The sequence below is a fragment of the Typopeltis vanoorti genome, chromosome 16 (assembly GCF_054136105.1).
Source record: "Typopeltis vanoorti isolate ZY-2024b chromosome 16, IOZ_Tvanoo_1.0, whole genome shotgun sequence".
NCBI lineage: Eukaryota > Metazoa > Arthropoda > Arachnida > Uropygi > Thelyphonidae > Typopeltis > Typopeltis vanoorti.
The window spans coordinates 112,805,685-112,827,104 of NC_143564.1; the positions used below are offsets into that span (position 1 = coordinate 112,805,685).

General features: G+C 35.9%; 1 protein-coding gene across 1 annotated transcript in view; it reads right to left on the minus strand.

Annotated features, from left to right (window-relative positions):
- Window positions 1-21,420, minus strand: part of ATP8A (ATPase phospholipid transporting 8A1) — a 1,088,708-nt gene that overhangs the window by 92,266 nt on the left and 975,022 nt on the right. The window lies entirely within an intron of this gene.

A 21,420-nucleotide genomic window follows, 5' to 3' on the forward strand; every position in this document is an offset into this window, starting at 1 on the left:
ATATGATTGAGACTTTTAAACTGTTGAGAGGTGGTTACAGGGTTGACACTGGGGAGTTCTTTTGCTTGGTTGAACAGTGGGAAGGAGTGATGACAAGAGGTCATCCCTGGAAGTTACAAAAGGAAAATGTGAGCAAGAGGGTGAGAAGTGGTTTCTTTGCATGGAGGGTGGTTGAACCATGGAATGCATTGCCTGATGGAGTGGTGAGAACAAGAACGGTCAATGAGTTCATGGAGTGGTATGATAGACTTTGTGTTTCTTAGGGAGGGGGGACCTCCCCTCGATGAGTCTTGATAGACTTTGTGTTTCTTAGGAAGGATCTCCCACGATGAGTCTTTTGACTCCACAGAGGCCTGAATAATAATAATAATGTTACTCTCTAGTTTAATTTAATTTTGTAACTTAATAGATGATAATAATAATAATAACAACAGGACTCTAGTTCTGATGTAGTAAGTTTTTTATTCTTTTCTTTTTTTTTTTAACCAGAGGTCAGACCAATAGTTTTAACAGTTAACCAGTAACTTTAGCATACCATGTAGATTGTAGTGCAGCTTATACAAAGAAATAGGCTGCTGGTAAACTGTTAAAACTAAAGTTACTGGTCAACTGCTAAAAATATTGGCCTGACCTCATGTATATGCTCAAGATGACCTTAATGTGAAGGTCAAAACGTTGGATGATCATTTTGGTTTATATTAACTGAAGTTTTACTCTAACATGGTTGATTGTTTCCATAATTTTTAAGATTTATTCTGATCCCCATGTAAGCATGAAGGAAAGGATTCTAATAAACATATATCATAATCTTATTAAATTCATGTCTTTGAAAATTTTAAAAACATACAGTGTATTAGTCAAGTCAGATAAAATATGCTTGAATGTATAATGCTCAGATAAATTACTAAAACTAGTGAAATAACATCTAAAATATCTAGGTTATGTTTTATCACCTTAGGTGATCCTTCATATGCCACCCCTAAGTGCAAAATTAAGCAGGAGGAAAATTAGGATAGGAATGTGATATATTGTGAATTATTCCAAAAAGTGAGTAGTGTAAAGTTCTGAATTATTTATTCAAGGAATTAAGTTCGTATAAAAAAATACACAATATATCAATGTGAAGAATGGCACTACTTTCTTACAGATACTAGTAAATGTGTCAGGTTCCAAGCTGGAGATATACAGCATTTGACAAAATATTATGTTTGTTATTATATTGAAATTCAATAAATTATGCAAAAAAATTCTTAATACGATTTTTAATATATCATACTCTAACCTAGTATAACGCGGTACTTATACAACGCAGTTTCGATATAACACCCTGTACAAATTGTAGTAACCCTTTATCTCTTCATATATTTTTCACCGTGCGACTTAACAATCAAATTTTATCTTTGTTAAAAATGTGTCCGCGCGTATCACGGATGTAGTTATAAGTAGCAAATTTATATTAGGGAAAATACCCTTTAGCATGCATTTACATCAATTGTGTACTGTATAAAGTGTTTATTGTTGAAAATTGTCTTCGTTTTCTGCCAGGAAAGCACATTAAAAATCATTAGTGTGTTAATCTCAAGCTGAGCACTTTATTTTCTGGCGTTACATACATAATTAATATGTAATGTTTTTTTTATGTAAAAAAATTATTTTTATAGTAATGGCCACAAGCTGCATCGAAAGGGAAAAAATCAATATTGAAAAGAAAATTTGTCTCAAAGAAAAAAAAAATCATGGATCGGTTGAAAAATGGAGAAAAACCAATTGTTGCAAGAACTTTGAATTTAAATGAATCAACAATTCGAACAATCAAACACAATGAACATAAAATCCGAGAACGTGTTTATTGTTGGATCAATGGTAAGTGCAAAGCACGTGCTCGTGTGCTCAATATTCTAATGAGAAAAATGGAGAAATCTCTAATGATTTGGATAGAAGATTGCACTCAAAAGAAAATTACTTTGGTTGGAAATCTTATTAAAAAAAAAAACTCTCAAAGTTTATAAATATTTATAATGAAGACCAGGTGTTCAATGCAGATGAATTCAGGTTAAATTGGAAAAATATGCCAAAACGCACCTATATTTCGAAAAATGAAAGATTAGCTCCTGGATTCAAAGTTTCCAAAAATAGAATTACTCTACTATTTTGTAGTAATGTATCAGGTGATTACATGACAAAACCATTTTTATTAACCGATCCTCAAATCCTCGTGCTATGAAAGATTAAAATATGCACTTTATTTTATTTTGTCTAAAACATTTATGCATTATGTGCAATGAAGCTTAATTACAATTTGTAATTTTTATAATTTTATACTATGTATTTGTGTCATAGTTTACATGTTTTCTTAACTTGCATGAATTATCTGAATTAAATAAAAATATATTTTTTGTTGGATATGTCATTGTTGTTTACATAATTAAAAAAAAAAATTTAGGAACATAATCCTAATTTTTGTATGTGATATGAGTCTCGCATAACACGATTTATATAACGTGGCATTTCTATGGAACCTAACATCTGCATTATACGAGGGTTACCTGTGTGTGTGTGTGTGTGTATATATATTAATAAAATTCTCTCACAGCTCACCTGGAATACTAAACTGTCCACTAGCGGGTCGGTCATGGACCACACTGTATGGTCGAATGACATACCAGAAGAGGAATGTCACTAGTAATGATATAATCACATAATCACAAGAAAGATATTTATTTAACCAAATATTTTGGTCTGGAAATAGCAGACCATCTTCAGTGGTATTACAAGAACAGTTTAAAAAATACAAGCTAGAATACTAACAATAGATCGTTAAAATTAGAACACGGCACATGATGTTATATCACTAAGTATGAAATGGAATATTTTGAAGTAGAAACATGATTGAATTTGCTATTTAAAAAAATAAATAAATAAATAAATAAATTAACAAGTAATCTTGATTAGACTTTCCCAGATTTTTGATATAGATATACAGTCATTACGATTCAAGTTGGGGCGATGGAACAAGGCCTCCACACTTTCCTTGAACAAACGTTCGAAACCATAATGGGATCTATGTAAGAGGTGAGTCCTGGACCAAAGGATACTGTGGTCAGTTTCAATCCCATGTTGAGCCAATCCAGACTTTTCAGGTTTGTTGTGAAGAATGGATGATTGATGTTCTTGGATTCTTTTTTCAAGAGAACGTCCAGTCTGTCCAAAATAAGAGAGATCACAGTTGCACGGAATTTGATAAACTCCAGGAAGAGATAAAGTTGAGCGTTTGTCTTTAGGAGAAGGAAAATGAGAAGACAATTTGTTAATAGGCGAATACGTAGAGGTTAAATCATATTTTTTCAAAATTCTTGTGATAGGTTCTGAAATACCGGAGATATAAGGAATAGGCATGCGACGTATTGAAACTTTGTTGTTTTGTGGAGGATTATAAGAATTGAGAAAGAAAATACAGAAAAGAAAGAAATACAGAAAGAACTTTCTACTATCCAACAACACACGAAACTCAATGGCTTTTCTGAAAAAAGTACTCAATGTCTTCTCAATTCTTATAATCCTCCACAAAACAACAAAGTTTCAATATGTCGAGTGCCTATTCCTTATATCTCCGGTATTTCAGAACCTATCGCAAGAATTTTAAAGAAATATGATTTAACAACTACGTATTCACCTATTAACAAATTGTCTTCTCATTTTCCTTCTCCTAAAGACAAACGCTCAACTTTATCTCTTCCTGGAGTTTATCAAATTCCATGCAACTGTGATCTCTCTTATTCTGGACAGACTGGACGTTCTCTTGAAAAAAGAATCCAAGAACATCAATCATCCATTCTTCACAACAAACCTGAAAAGTCTGGATTGGCTCAACACGGGATTGAAACTGACCACAGCATCCTTTGGTCCAGGTCTCGCCTCTTACATAGATCCCGTTATAGGTTCGAATGTTTGTTCAAGGAAAGTGTGGAGGCCTTGCTCCATCGCCCCAACCTGAATCATAATGACTGTATATCTATATCAAAAATCTGGGAAAGTCTAATCAAGATTACTCATTAATTTTTTTTTTTTTTTTTTAAATAGCAAATTCAATCATGTTTCTGCTTCAAAATATTCCATTTCATACTTAGTGATATAACATCATGCGCCGTGTTCTAATTTTAACGATCTATTGTTAGTATTCTAGCTTGTATTTTTTAAACTGTTCTTGTAATACCACAAAATATGGTCTGCTATTTCCAGACCGAAATATTTGGTTAAATAAATATCTTTCTTGTGATTACGTAATTATATCATTCAGTCTTATGTCGCAAGTATCCTTGAAACAACAAAGTCACTAGTAGCATTCCTCAGGGGTCTGTTTTGGGGACATTGTTGTTTAATTTGTATGTAAATGACACAGAAAAGAGTTTAAATGATGATGTACAGTTGTTTACAGATGATGCAAAGTTGGGGAGAGTTATGAGAAGTAGAGTAGATATTATAGGCTTTGCAAGAGGACCAAAATAGACTGTCTGAATAGGCAAGTGTGTAAGGATATCAATTTAATATTACAAAGTGTAAGGTTTTAAATTTGATAACCAAAGATGAGATGCAGAGTACAGGATTGGTAGGGATATTTTGAAGGAGGTGGAGGAGATGAATGATTTGGGGATTGCACTGGATAGGAACTTGAAATTTCGTGTACATTTTACTAAAATTGTGAGGACAACACAACAGATTATGGATATGATGCGGAGAACACTGACGTGTAGAAATAAGGATGTTTTGATTCCATTGTACAAGGCATGTCGACCAAATCTGTGCACAGTAATGCACAGATTTGGTCAACAGGTTTCAACAAGATGTTGGAGACGGTCCAGAGATGACCAGGTTGGTTTCTGGTCCCTGGAATGTGGAATATGAGGAGAGACTGAGAGAATACAAATTACAGAGCCTAGTGGATAGAAGGAAGGGGAGGAGACATGATGGATACATATAAGTTGGTAAGGGGTAATTATCAGATTAGCATGAGTGAGATTTTTCATAGAATATCTGAAGACAGGGAAAATGAGAGGCCATCCATGGAAGCTGTATAAGGTGAGTGTGATAAAGGGGTAAGGAATAGATTTTTTGCATGGAGAGTGGTGAATACAGGGAAAGTGAATGCATTCGAGTCGAGGTAAAATGAGCTGTGTGTGTGTGAGAGCAGAACTTCCCACGATGAGTCTCTTGACTCCGTGGAGGTCTTGTGATGATAATAATAATAATCAAAATATAGGCAGTGCTCATTAAAATAATGAGGACAGTCAATTAAGATATGATGAATGGTTAGAGCACATAAATAATATCCACACACACTCATATCACCCCTCAACAGAAGGAACATGTGATATGAGTATGAAATGGAGCTGAGCAAGAACCTATTCCTCTTTACGAATCCTGTGCAGATTGGATGGCCACAGTTTAATTTTAAACTTAATAAAATATTTATTCTATCATTTAAGGAGGATCCATCTGAATATTTGTCTGTGGTGAATCAAGAAACTGTAGCTAGGTTACCTTGTTCTCTAATGCCGAAATCTACGCACTCGTGGTGAGTAGGTTTTGGCAGCTGACAAGTGCTGCAGACTGCAAAAAATAGATTTTTTTTTTTTTAATTTAATAAAAATAACTTTCTAAACAAAATCATAAAAAATACATAATATACAGCGGCATTCTAGAAACAAAAAATTAATGAAATAATTATATTTTTCAAACAATCAGTGTTGTTTTAACTTTCTTCTTTTTCTTATTATTTTTAACTTTTTCTTGGAATAGTTTGTAAAATGTTCTCCACACAATGACACATCACTAATCACTTTATGGAACACTCCAACTGACTTCCTTGGATATATCATTAGAAAAAAAAAAAAAATTGTGCAGAGATTTTGGATGAGTACATTTTTTTCGTGGCAAGTAGGATTTTGAAAAATTTGTCAAGCCTTGGTGCACAAGGAACTGGTCAGAGCAACTGGACAGTGATTTGTTGGTATTTCTGAAACCTTACCTTGCTTCAGAAAAGAAATAACTGTCTTCTTCCAGGATTCTGGAAATTTACTCACAGAAAATTCTGTTGAATAAATAGAGCAGTTAATCTGTGAAGGACAGTGACAGATGTTTAATCATCTCCTAATGGATGTTATCTGGTCCTACAGAACTCGTTGAAGCAAAGCAACTTTCAACTTGAACAGCCTGTTCCAATCTTTTAAACCATTTGAACAGAATATGATGTTTTTCTGCTTTGCTTTTTAGGGTCAGGAATTTGGAGGCATAAGAGTATTGCACATCTGTTCTGTTCCAGGACTGAAGACTGGTGGTGGAATATCAGTCCATGTTCCAGATTTTGTCTCAGATGTATTTAGTGTTTTTTGATACACTAATATAAGATATGAATTGGATATGTGATTTCTTTTGACTCTAATGGTGAATATATTGTTCTCAGGTACAAGCTTGTTTGAAAGTAATTAAGTTTCATGTGGTTTGATAGCTTTGAAAGAAACTCCAAGCTTTGTTTTGGGTTTTCCTAGTTACTGTACATTCTGATGTGTCCACCATGGTTTGAGGAAAGGCAGAAACTGGCTTGATGTTTTGGGTACTGCAGTTATGGTGGCTTGTATTATACACTCTGTAATATGACTCACTACTACATTAAAAAGGAGAGGAACTGACTGTTGCAGAAGAAAATTCTGCTGGGGATGAGAAGATATTCCAGACAGTGATATTCACATTGCCCATGTAAAAAAGTGGTGATCACTCCCACTGACTTTATCTTCTGCTTCTCATTTAAACAGTGAGAAGAATAATAGTGAACAGATGATTATGTTGACAGTAGTGGATGTTCACATCACCTTGATATCATCTCATCTCCTAAACATCAAAGGTTACTTTGATGTTTAGGAGAGAAAAGTTATTGCTGTCAGGTGGGCATGTACTCCACAACTCTTCCTCTGATGTTAGTTTGTGCACTATCCAACAGAGTATTCTGGCAATTTAAATTCTGCACTAAGGATATAGTCAGGGGTTGAAACTCCAACGGGAAGTCAAGGTTATCCTGGGAAACATATGCACTGGGTGGTAGATAGATGGAGCATACTATAATAAAAGATCTTGTGAGAGGCAATGACAACTTCTTCTATGCTAGTATTAAGTGAATTCATTGAAAAGGAATATGGCTGTCCACAAGGATAGTGACTCTTTCAGATTCAACCCCTATCCTGTCCTTGCAGATAAGAGGTACAGCAAGGCAGGATCATCATTAGGTTTTAAATGAATCTTCTGCAGTATACTGGCTTATGTTTCTGCAGGATCACCTTGATATCATCTAAGTTTAGGTAGCTCCATCTGGTTTCATGAGGATTTGCTTTTATCAATTGATTTTTCCTTTTTTTAGGAATTGCTGTTGGCAGTATCTATCTCTTAATCTTCAGGAAAAAATATCAAAGATGTCAAATTCTACTCTATCTAGTACAGCAGGGATTTTTAAGGTTTTTTCCCTGCAAGCAGGCAGAAGTATCCATACCATCTATTAATAGATTTGGAGGCATGTCCATTATTCTTTGGGGTGCACATTCCATTATTTTTCTAACTATTGGGTTTTGATTAGTGGAATCATTTTCATATTCATACTCATTCTCAAAAGAACCATATTCATTTTTTTCTTCTCTGATCTACTGAAACTGTCAGTAAATCATACTATCAGAAATCCATGTTAATGTCTCTTTTTTTTTTTTTTTTTATACCTTCTCAGCATAAGGGGGTTTTCTATAGATGCTCTTCTGGTTGTGTTGGTATTCCTTTTTTGTCCACTGATAGGGTAGGTTCTGCTCAGTTTTGATCTTTTGACTCCCCTTTTAATACTTCCACCTTTGGCGTACTTGGGAGCAGGCTGGATGTTTTCCATTGCAATTAGCACATTTTAGTGTTTTGAACTTAGTCTTTATTCCATCTCATTACTGCCACATCAGAGTCATGACAGGCATTCTGAGTATGAATGCATTTCTGACATTTAAGCAGTGGCAAGTGTTTGGAATATAGAGCATAACAGGGCAATTAAGATACCCTTCTTCCAATGTTAGGGGTTTCAGAGGGTTAAATGTAAGGATGATATTCCTGGTCAGTACAAGGATGCCATCTCCCTACATATGAGAATTCTTCTTATAACTGTTATTCCTTGAACTTTTAATTCATAAAAAATATCCTTGACAGACAATATCAAGTAGATCCTACTCTGATATTATTACTTCTTGAGAAAAGTTCAGGGTTTTGTAGAGGGTTACCATGATTGGTATTCATCGAATGATATCATACACAAGGAAGTTCTCTGACTGTTTTTAACTTTTTTTTTTTGTTACAAAATTTGGAGATTTACCAATCCTTCTAAACCCTTCTGGATGAAAGTGATCTTTGTATTATTTGATGGTGAACATCAAATAATACAAAGATCACAATAATACAAACAGATTCCAGGTCCTCAACAAGCCCTAACCAAGTATAATACTTGGTTAGGGCTTGTTGAGGACCGCTGATAGGACGAGGATGAAAGGACTCACCTTCAAATGGAGGGAGAATTCAGCACCATAGCTCCCCACCCACCATAGAGCTATACACAGATGCCCACTATGCAGCAAAGCAATGAGTGCACTCAGAAGTGAGATGCCAGTGCTACCCTGGATACTAACACGAGCACAGCAAGCCTTGGCTTTGTCCCAATAGCATGATAAATGATCTCATTCAGGCAATCTGTCTTGCCTAAGCAGGGAGCCCTAACAGTATAAGATTACTGTTTTCATATGCCTACAGGTCTTATCACATGGCAATGGATCCCAGTGATGGAATCTGGAACACAGAACGCTAAAAAAGTCTCAAGTGAAATAGAGTGAAGAATATAAGAACAAAAGAATACACAAAGATGAAGTATGAAAGAGTCAGTATCACCACTGAGAAGTTCCCTATATTATGAACTGATGCCTACAGGTCTATACAGAGGTGTGAACATAAATTTAGAAATATCTTAAAATATTTTAACTGCCATCAGAAATTATTCAAAGTATATTATTACATACAATCCAAGAAGTCCTTAGACTCATCAAGGGAGGCCCTAAACATCATGTCAGAAACTATTCAGCATTTGCACAGTATCTATCATATTGGCCTTAACTCATTCAGTCATGGCACCCACAACAGATTCCAGCAACCCATTCCACTCATTCACCACTCTCCAAGCAAAAAAACGTAGTTCTAATATCCTTGCTAACTACATTCTTACTCAGTTTCCATGGATGGCTTCTAGTTCTCCAATGACCACACCTGTTCTGAAAAATTTCCTCTGAATTAATCTTGTAAAAATCCCTCAGTAAGTTGAATGTCTCAACTATATCACCCCTTTTCCACCTATCAACCAGTTTCTGTAACCCGCAAATCTTCAACCTGTTCTCGTAAGATTCATTCCATGCTACCATCTTGGTCACTCACTTCTGGATCCTCTCTACCTCATTTCCATCACCAAGAAACACCCTGGTGCCCAGATCTAAGCGCAGTAGTCAGGATGGGGTCTTATCAAGGCTTGATAAAGAGGAACAATAACCTTCTTGTCTCTGCTCGTCAAAGTATTATTCAGTAACACCAAATAATCTGATGAGCTGCTTTAGCCAATTCTGCTATGTGCCCCCTAAACTTTAACTCTCTATCCAATAATACTCCCAAGTTTCTGCCCTCGTCAAATTCCTGGAGTACAGTTCCACTAATGTCGTATACCGCTGATAATCTTTTCATCCCAAAATGCATAACCTTACACTTTTCCACATTAAACTGACATCCATACTCTTTTGCCCAGTCTGCCAATCTGTCCAAATCATCCTGAAAAATTTTGACATCATCTGTATTAACTATTGCTCTACCCAACTTTGCATCATTGGCAAATAACCGAACAGTTCCTCTCAGTTCCTTTCCTATATCGTTAATGGACAAAATAAATAGCAGCGGTTCAAACCCTGCCTCATGCCACCAGTTACAGGCCTTCTTTTGGACTCTACTTCTGAATAAACTACTCTCTGATATCTCTCCATCAACCCCTCTTATCCATCTCACCAACCCTATATCCATTCTCCATGTGCTGCAGTTTATTTACTGATTAGAATTCCATGTGGTATCCTGTAAAAAGCCTTTGAATAGTGCAGCAGTATCACTGTAAATCCATTACCTTTATCCAATTCAGTTGGCACTGTATTATAAAACATGAGCAAGTTACTGAGGCATGATCTACCCTTCAAAAAACCATGCTCCCCCCCCCCCACACACACACCCTATATAGTATCCCATTTCCATCTATCCATTCCTGTATTTTGCTCCTCCTTTTTGAAAGGATTATTCTCTCTGGGATTTCTCAAAAAAATAGAAGATATCTTACCCAACAATGAACAGACTGGGATTAGACTTGGCAGAAGCTGCTGCAACCAGATCCTGGCCCCCATAACTCACAAAAATGGATACAAAAAAGGCTTAAAAACAGGTACCACCTTCATAAACCTAATGTCAGCCTATGATTCATATGGAAGAAAGGCTTGCTGTATGAAACAACCAAAATAGTAGACCATCACAAACTTAAACTACTAGAGCAAATGCTTTCCAATAAGAATATAAAGGTCCATTTGAATTCACAAAAAAACAGAACATTTATTCTTCAGAACGGATTGCTGCAAGAATCTGTTTTCTCCCCAGTTCAGTTTAATTGTAGACAAGTGACATCCCTCCAATCAAAAGTTTATCTTTTGCTGATCACACAGCAAAGAGGAAACACTGACCTCATTGCAAAAGCAGTTTGAAAGCTGAGGGCTATCCACTAAGCAGCAAAACTGTTATCTCAGCTTTCCACCTAAATAAGCACGAAGCTCACAGAAAATTAAAAATAAACTTCTGCAACAGGACTTTAATTCAAGAAAATAAACCTTGCTTCCTTGGTGTTACATTTGATCAGAGCCTCACATAATGATAACATTTGGAAAAAAATAAGTTAAAGATATTTGCCAGGAACAACAACATAAAATTGCTCACAAGCACAACTGGGAGTTGTAATGCTCTGATTCCTAGAACAGTAGCCCTGGCTTCAGTCTTCCCAGTGGCAGAGTATTGCTTGCTAGTTTGAAGCTGAAGTCAACACGACTCTAGCAGACACACAGCTCAACATACCAGTGAGAATCATCTCTGGTACCCTAAGACTTATTCCTCTCCCATCATTACATGTTCTTTCCCACATCACTCTTCCATGTTTCAGAAGAGAAGAAGCTACCATGAAAGAAATAAAGAAAATCAGAAATAACATGTACCTTCCTATACAATAAGTTATCTTTTCACCTCAGATCTCACATGTGGCTTGTGGAAATACCAGATCATGGTCCCCAGGACAGGTGAAGACTCTGGAATGAACAGGTATGCTCAAATGTCAAACCTCCAGGATTCAATCTACCGCAAAGTAAACAGATTTAGGACCAGACAAAGCTGCTGTAGCCACTTACTACATCTGTGGTGAATTTCAAATTCACCTTTTTGTGTGTGTGGTGCTATTCAGACTATGCATCATATCACTGAGGACTGCCACATACACTCCTTCCCTGGAAGCCTCAGGAATTTGTATTTACTCCCAAGACAATGCCATTGATTGGTTAACTGAATTGTCAATCTACATAAAGTTTTGCTTATTAATTTCTTGTACTTTTACCAATATGCTAAGTAAATAAATTAAACTACAAAACTAACAACATTTCAATCACCACTAAACACAGGAAATATCAATAGTTTGCTTTCCCTAATTAGACAAAACCTGTAAGAAGCAGTCCGAAAACAGCAACATATCAATTGCCTTTAAAACGCTATGTCTCTGCACCTCTTGATAAAATTTTTATTGTATTCCTTAATTAATTTTATGGAAGGTCTTGATCTATATATTATTCTATTATTCCATAACATGAATTTCCCACTCCTTTCTCTGTCCTGTCTAACAGCTGCTATTAGGTTGTTCTTGTTGCTTGTCAATGTATGTTGTGTGAATTCACAGGATTTGCACTTATCACATATGGGATTTTCAATTCTATACTTGACATGTTGCTGTCAACATATGCCTTTCTTAGAGATTGATAACTTCAAAATCTAAAACAAATTTTTTAAAATCTTTTTAAATATTTTCTAGTGCATTGTCCAAAATCTTTTCTGCATAATAAATGAACTCACTTTCAGTTTTGAAATTGCTTTGCTGCGATGTAAATAGTAGTAAGTATTAACAACAAGTTTCATAGATTGCTCTAAATATTAGATTCAATTCCTGGTCACTTTAATATTCTGAACATTTAATAATGCACTGTATGTATTACAGTAAAATATTTCATTTTATTCATTTTTTTATGAATAATTAATTCAAGCAAAGTGTATTTTACTTGAATAAATATTCCAGAAATATGCAGTATGATGTGCTAAAAAAATAAAAGTTAAAAACTTGGAAGAGCAAAATATAAACCAATCAAACAATAAATTTTTGAGATAAATATAAGAATGTATATTTATCTCAAAGACCAGGAAAGAAAAACCTATAAAGGTTTTGGTGAACCACCCCCATATGTGAGAACAATAGTCTAATGCAGAATGGATTTGGGATTTATACCACATAAAGAGTGGTACAATTGAGAAGGTGAAGTGCAGTCTTTCTTGTGCGAAATGAGGGCAATATGTTTTGGTGGCATTGAAATTGACAACGCTGTCCTCACTTCACTAAAATATAACAAGGAGTTCAGTGTTTAAGGCACTGATAATGGAATATCTTGTACTTGGGATATGTGAGCAGTGTATGGTTTACCAGATAAAAAAAGATGGAGTGTAATGTCATGACCTCTGAAACTGTGATTAGTGGCAGGTCATTTATGAACAGGAGAAATAATGTGGACAAAAGAAGTACACTGATCTGAGGTGCTCCACCATCAGTGGTGGTGGTGGTGGAAAAATATAAAGAAAGCCATCCACCACAACTTGCAATGAGCACCAGAGAGGAAAATGGCAATCTAGTTGAACAGGGTGGACAGTAGACCATATAATGGTGATTTGCTAACTAGGCTTTTGTGTCAGACTAATCAAATATCTCATAAATATCTAGAGCGACTACTGGATTTCACCCAACCTAGCTTTCATCCACAGATAAGCAACACTGGCAATGAGATATGCTGAATAAGAAAGGTAGCAGAATGCACATTGATGATCACTGATTAACTGGAAGGCTTCTAGGTAGTAAAGGAAATGATTATTAATGACTTCCTCGCATTATTTTTGGTAGGACTGAGGCAATGCAATGGCTTATTTCCATGTTGAAGAACAGATGTCATGAGTTTAAAAGATTGTAAAGACAAAATAGGATGGTGTTGATTTAGGAGCCCCATCAATATATGGCTAGTGAGGTCCTGACTTCATCAGGTTAGTTTCCAAGATATTCAAGGAGTCTTCTGATATATTTCTGATAAAAGACTAGAGGAGGAAGCAAAAAGTGAGCAGTTCTTGGGTAAAGTGGAAGGCGAGTACATTATGTTGATCATCATGACAGGAGACCAGAAAGTTCAACTGCCTTTTGAGTAGGAGGTAATTTTTTAATTTTTTTTTTTTGGCACTTAAGTCACTCAAAGTCAGATCTGAATTATTACTGATTGGTTTCAAGCTACTTGCAATAAGCACAATTCTTTACATTAACTGATTTGGCACACTTGTTGTTTAAAAATAAGGGCAAGAATGGTCTGGGTTTTGGGGTGGAATCGAGAGATGAAGGCCATTATTCCAGTAAGAATTATTTCAATTATTTGGTTGGAGTAAGCAAAGAAGAAGTAATCAGGTTGTTCCTTCTGGCACTGCTGTAGTGCCAAAGGACATGAAACTTGGAGTTGTTGGGTTAGATCATTTTGCAGGAAAGGTCACTGGGATGAGGTTATGGTCTGAATTACCAAGAAGAGTGCTAATATCTAAAGTATATTTATCAGGAGAATTGGTTAAGAAGGGATCAAGGGTAAGTAATGAGGGTTATTGAGTATTCTGGTTGGCAGGTATACAATTTGTGAAGGATTGTTACTGACAGTGATTATCTCTATCTCGATTCTTAGAACTTCAATGCTAAAGTTCTTAAGAAAGACAATCTCTTCTTATAGATATATATATGGACTGCAGGTAATTCAAGTGCTCAAACAGATTAGAGGAAAAGGTTAGCATGGTAATCAGAATTTGGAGAATAATATAGACAACAAATGAACATAACTGAGGGCAAGGAAATTTTGAGCCACAGTAGTAAAGCAGGGATTCAAGATTTGCCCTTCTCTGGTATGGAATGTCAGGTTTCACTATTGTTTCTCTCTTATAATGGAAGGAACTGTGTGGAGTGTAATTAAGATAGTGGATCAAGTGTAGATGTCTGGTAGTGCACATTGTGGAAACTGGTGTTTAAACTATAAATGTTGGTGAAGTAAATAAATCTGTTTATGTCGCATTTTACATTTTTTAGGGTTTTTTTTTTCTAGATTTCTGTAGTTTTATTATAATTCTGTTATTGTTTTACAAGTTTTTTTTTAATTTTTTTTTTTATGTACAGTGCTAACAAAGTTTTTGTGTTGACTTTCATTACTGTTGAATGTTAATGTGAAGTTAAAAAGTAGTGACATGTAGTAAAGGTGAGGGCCCACAGGCATACTTTTACGCAAAGAAAACATTTAGTTCAAGTGCATGACTATGACAGATTCCCCCCTACACAACTTTATATTCGGATTACCTCCAGGCACAAAGCAAGTGCTGAAGTCACTTGACATTGGCCAAATCTAAATTGTAATGATTTGCTTTTCTATTCTAAAAGGGGTGTATTCCTAGTTCGCTTCCACGTGGTGCACCCTGGGTAATGCTAAATGAACTAGAGTGACTGCTGGCAGCCAGACCTATCTTAATAATCTCCTGGCAATAGACACATGAAATTGCAAGCTATATAATCACCAAATGGTCCTTTTCAGGACCACAAGAAAAGAAAACTGGGTGCTAATTTCTGGATTTGCCAACTCAACATTAAAGGAACAGCTTTGCTAAAAGTCAATATCTCTCAAAAATCCTTCGAGAAAATGATATAGACATAGCTGTCATTCAAGAGATGCACACAGATAATGAACAACAATTGAAATCTAGAGGAAAAATTGCAGGGTACGATACACTAGGAGCTAAACATCACCAAGCTCATGGCTGTGCAACTTACATACACAAGAATATAGCGAATGCCCACTTAATATCAGCACATATTAATCAGAATATACACACTATCATAACCAAAATTGAAGATCTCACATCTATAAGCCTCCTCTGGAAGAATGGCCACCTGAAGTAATTCCCATATTTTCACATCCCACTATTTACATAGGAGATTTTAACAGCCATCATACCAGGTGGAATTACAATAATAATGATGAAAATGGTGAAGCATTAACAAACTGGGCTGAGCAAAACAATCTTAGCTTAATATTTGATGCAAAGAACAAAGGGACTTGTAAAGCTGCAGCATGGAAGAGGGAATACAACCCAGACCTCTGCTTTGTTACCCAAAATTTGCAAAATCAGCTGATAAACACAAGATAAGTCCTTGAAGATTCTCCACACAGTCAACATCGCCCAGTATTGGTAGAAGTAGGAATACAAATACCAATAATACAGTCCATTCCACGACCAAGATGGAATTTTAGCAAAGTGAACTGGCAGGATTTTTCACAAGAACTGGATAAAATAGTAAGATGAATACCTCCTGTGAGTGAAAACTACAACAGATTCATTGGAGCAATCATATCAACAGCGAAGAAGTATATTCCAAGGGTTTTCCAAAAGGGATACATACCTGGCTGGAATAAAGACTGTGACGAGCTATACCAAGTCTATTTAGAATCTGGCGACTGTGACATAGCAGACAAATTACTCCAGAAGCTTGATAACGAGCACAGAGAAAAATGGATAAAAACTGCAGAGGACTTAGACTTTAAAAAATCAAGTAGAAAAGCATGGGACCTATTACAGAAGTTAGGTCGAAGTAACCCAATCACTCGTAAAGATCCAGATCAAAATGCCTGTCAAATAACTTTGCTGTCTAGAGCTCCTCGAGATCATCAACACACATGGGAGGTTAAACGAACACTCAGAAACTTACGACAGAGTGCAGCTGATAGTTCCCAATTTTCAAGAGAATTTACTGCAGATGAAATAACTGAGGCTTTAAAGGAGGTGAAAACTGGCAAAGCATCAGGCTTTGATGGAATTCACTCTGAATTCTTGGTTAACTGTGGAAAAAATGCTCATCAATGACTAACAAGATTCTTTTCTCACATTTTAAGGATGGGAAACCTTCCAACGGCCTTTAAGAGAACCAAAATAATAGCCATATTAAAACCCAACAAGCTTCAAAATCAAGCAGAGAGCTATCGCTCAATTATGCTCCTCAGTTGATGTTATAAGCTCCTCGAGAGACTCCTCCTTAACAGAATTGGGCCAAAAATATCTGAAGTTATCCCTGCTGAGCAAGCAGGTTTTAGGACTCAACATAGTTGTACGGACCAAGTACTAAGTCCCATATCGAAGCAGGCTTTCAGAGATGTTTGAAAACCTCTGTTGTGTTTGTTGACCTTACTGCTGCATACAACACGGTATGGAAAGAGGGGGTTGCTATACAAGCTGATACAGGTCATACCATGCCAATCTATCATACGACTCATTGGTAGCATGCTTTCTGACAGGTTCTTTCATGTAGTACTACTGGGAAACAAAATGAGCAAACTGAGAAATCTGAACAATGGGCCCCCCCACAGGGCTCAGTATTAGCACCAATCTTATTCAACTTATATACATCTGATCTACTGACAACTAGGTCAAAAAAAAATTGCTTATGCTGATGTTATAGTCCTCACCACCCAACACAAGAGCATTGAAGATATTCTCACAAATGACCTTAGAATCATTGGGGAATACTTTCATAAATGGAGACTAACACCAAACCTCAATAAGACCAAGGTTAGCTCTTTTCACCTAAACATCAAATTGGAAAATAGGAAACTTCAGGTCAGCTTTAACAACATAATGTTGCCACCAAGATTTCTCTAAATATCTGGATGTTACCTTGGATAGAACACTATCTTTCAAAAGACATCTAGAGAATCTCTCTTTAAAGATCAGAACCCATAATAATATCATACAAAAACTGTGTTGTTCTACATGGGGTTCTTCTGCTATTACACTGTGATACCCTATGTTGTCCTTAGTCTACTCTACAGCAGAATATTGTTCACCAGTATGGCTAAACAGTCCTCATATCAAGAAAATCGACATGCAAATAAATGCAACAATGAGGACAATAACAGGTTGTGTCAAGTCCACTCCCCTCTACTGGCTTCCAGCAATATTGCACCACCGAACTTGCGTAGACAAGATGCTCTAGTAAAAGAGTACACAAAAATAAATAGCAATTCCCTGTTGCCAATACACGAAGACCTCCCATATATATAAATATGATTCGCCTTAAATCCAGAAGGCCTCCACTAATACTGATTGAAGAACTAGTAAATAGCAATTTCAATGTTAATTCAAAATGGCTAGAAACAGGGAAAGAAAAATCGCCACCAGACTTAAACAAGTATATCCTTCCCAACCAAAATCCGAAAGGGATTGAGCTTCCACATCATCTATGGAAAAGCCTAAATAGGATATGCAAAGCACAGGACATGGTATCTGCGCAGGACATCTTACACAAGTGGGGAAGATCTCCTACACCCCAATGCAACTGTGAGGCCATAAACCAAACCATCTGGCACATTGTGGAGGACTGCAACATAAGAGCCTACCCTGGTGACCTGAGAGACTTTTTTGAGGCAGATCCTTCAGCTCTTGATTGGCTATCTGAACTTGTATATGTGCATTACTTGACTCATTTTTACTGTCTGCACAAATATTTATTTATATATTCTGATGTCATGTGTCTTTATTATTTATAAATAAACAAATCTAATCTAAAAGGCTGGAAAATTGTTATCCTTAACTGTATGATTTAAGATTTAAATATCCAAGCAATTTGTAACCAGATATGTCAGAAATATTCCCTTATAATGCATGTGTTTCACTGTTTATTGCAGGGGCTCCCAAACCTTTTACCATCACATCTCCCTTTAGTGTAATCTTAATGTGTACACTTCTAAAAATCCAAACACTAAAATGAACACAAATGAACAATGAAAACAAAACAATGAACTTTATTTTTATTAAAGATATAAAAAATAAAAATGTTCAAAAAAGGGAAAAACAAATTTATCCTAAACATTTATAAAATAATTATATAATTCTTCATAACTGCTTTAATGAGATGGATGTTGCTGCTTTCAACCAGTTAGGGCAGAAAATTGAGGAACAGTCTCTGACAGTGTTAGACAAATATCATGCTTGGCATCCAATTCCAATCTATTTCTAAACTTTGTCTATGCACTGATTAATGTTGAACATTCAGATTTGTATAGACAGGTTGTAGCAAATGGGATTAACACGTTCGCTGCCACGCTACTTCAGCATAGTTCGTTCCCATACGCCAAGCAATTTCACTTCTTCAAGGTAAGTACGGGTAATCTCGTTGCCAGCGGTAAGCGTCATACGAGTATACTCGTAGCTGGCTTGTGCAGAGCATATACCATCTATGAGTATAAACAGTTCTGCTGCTAGCTCCACAAGCCAAGCATTTTCACTTCTTCAAGGTCATTACGGGTAATCTCGTTGCTGGCAGTAAGCGTCATACGAGTATACTCGTAGCTGGCTTGTGTGGCTCATATACCAACTACAAGTATACTCGTAGTTGGCAGCGAATGTGTTAAGCCTAAAAGAGCATTACTTACCAAAATTGGGTACGTAGCCAATTGAGAACACTAGTATTCAAGATTTTGATTAACTAAATTTTGCCTTAGCAAAGATTTCTTCTGAAGTTTGATGAGATCATCCTTCTTCTTAGAAGCTCATCCATCAAATCCAAACTGATCTGATTTGTAGGTGTATGACTTTGACAAGCTGGCTGTAAGCAAAAGTAGTGTTTGTGGTTGCTCTACCACTACCATGTTACTCATTTGAAATTAGTATTTTGGGAAAGGTGGATTTACTGTAACAATGTACAACTAAAAGGTCCTTCCCAAAGGCAATGGACCTCTATCTGCACTTCCCAAAGGGAGGTACACCTCACAGTTTGAGAAACCATGGTTTATTTGTATTCAAATTTCTATTAGTGTTGTTCTTCAACCCACACTGAAGTTGTTTCACAAGATGTAAAACAAAAATGTAGTGAATGCTCTGAATAGTTAATAATATTATTTACTGTCGTTTGACTTGATATTACTGTAGGATTATCAAGAATTTGATGACAGCAAAAGTGAACCTTCTGTACCTTTAAATTATGTGTGACACGAAATTATATTCTTGTTTAATCCTATATCTAAGTATAAACAAACAAAGTATGCATGTAATGACTAGCAACTTACATATGGAAGCTGCTGGCTTCACATCAATTACCTCAGTGTCCTATAATGCACATCATTGAATATGTGTATTGCTATAAGATGATATAAACAGGATTTAATAGGTCAGAGATTTTTGATACAGAATGTTAGCCTACTAGTTTCACCATCTGACTGGTGGCTTCGTCTGGACAAGATAACTCTATACAAAACAGCTTAAAGAACAAAAACAAGCTTAAATTACAACTAATACATAATCAAAGGATGAAAAATATCAAATTCATATGAACCGTTACATGAACGCATGGCAAAATAAAGACCCAGGAATATATGAAGTTGAATCAATGAGTAAAGTGGTGTATTACCATAGTATTAAAATACTGTGAATCAGAGAAAGATGTAAAAAGTATTGTAGTATTTCATTTAAATTAAGAGAACAAGCAGCTTATATAAACACATGTGAATGTTCCTTGAATATGTTAACTCTTCCTATTAAATGAATGAGAGAGAGAGAGAGAGAAATAAGAATAACATATAGGGTGCTGATATACTCTAATTATTTTCTATGTTCTAAACTCCCCTCCAACTAAAAGAATCTCAAACAGAAGGGATTGTTTGAATGTTTGTTCTGGAGGTTGTTGACTTCACATCAAATTGTCTCAGTATTCCATAATGCACAGCACATTCCCTTTCAGATGTGTATTGCCAAGCATTACAAAAAGAGTTACCACTCAAACCAGTTTTGACTTTTACTATGAAAAAGGGGAATAAGCCTACAGTAGAACAAGGATGCAAGAAATCCCAGATAGTATGGAGAAAGAAAAGACAGATGGATAATGAGAGAAAAAGATAGAGTGAAAGGACTCAGCTCCTTTCTTATGGGGCTATCAAAAGACCAACTGGAACACCAAACTCCAAAGAGCTAATGAACATTAATTTAGCTCTCAGTATCTCTGCAGATCTACTTCTCACTAACAAAATTTTAATAAAGAGAGATGCTAGTTCATAGCAAACCAACACAATAGTATAGAATGTAGTGACTTCATCAGCGTTATCAACAGAGGGAGAGAACAGAAAAGTCAAAAACAAGCACAAAGGAATTTTGAAATAAGAATACAACACTTAGTAGATGTCCCATCAACTGCATTCTTCAACAGATAATTCACAAAATTCCACAAAGAAATGACAGGACTAACCAAAATCTGTGTGAATAAAGAAGATATGCCCATCATGCATAACATTCTCAAATCCTTTCCAAAATACCATGAATGTCTGTTTGAAGACTACAGCAGTATTGAAAATGATGATTCCTGAAACATTAATGCCTTTCCTGTTCATATCCAAGATGGACTCAACAGACCCATTATGACAGCTGAAGTTATCATAGTCTATTATGTTGGAGGCTTAATGGATTGTATACAGCATTCAGAAAGGATTAAAACAGAATTTAATACTTCCTATATTTCGTCTCAATCACTGAGGCATCTTCAGGGATTAAAAAAAACTAATGTAACATATACACAAATTAATATGGAAGATTTTGAAGAAGCTGAGCCGTAGACTCAGCCCCCTCTCAAACCTTCTATCTAGCTAAGATATGTAGATGATGTGTTCTCTATTTGGCTTCATGGTCCAGACACAGTAGATTCCTTCCTCAGTCACCTCAACAGCCTACATCCAAGAATCCAGTTTACGATGGCAAAGGAAAAGAACAATTGTTTACCATTCCTAGACACTTTAGTTACAAGCCTTCCTAACAGTATACTTTCCTTCACTGTATATAGAAAACCTACACACACAGGCAGATACATTCACAAACTCTCCCACCACCACCCTGCTCAACAATATGGCATTATTAAAACTCTAACCAAGAGAGCCCACAATCTTT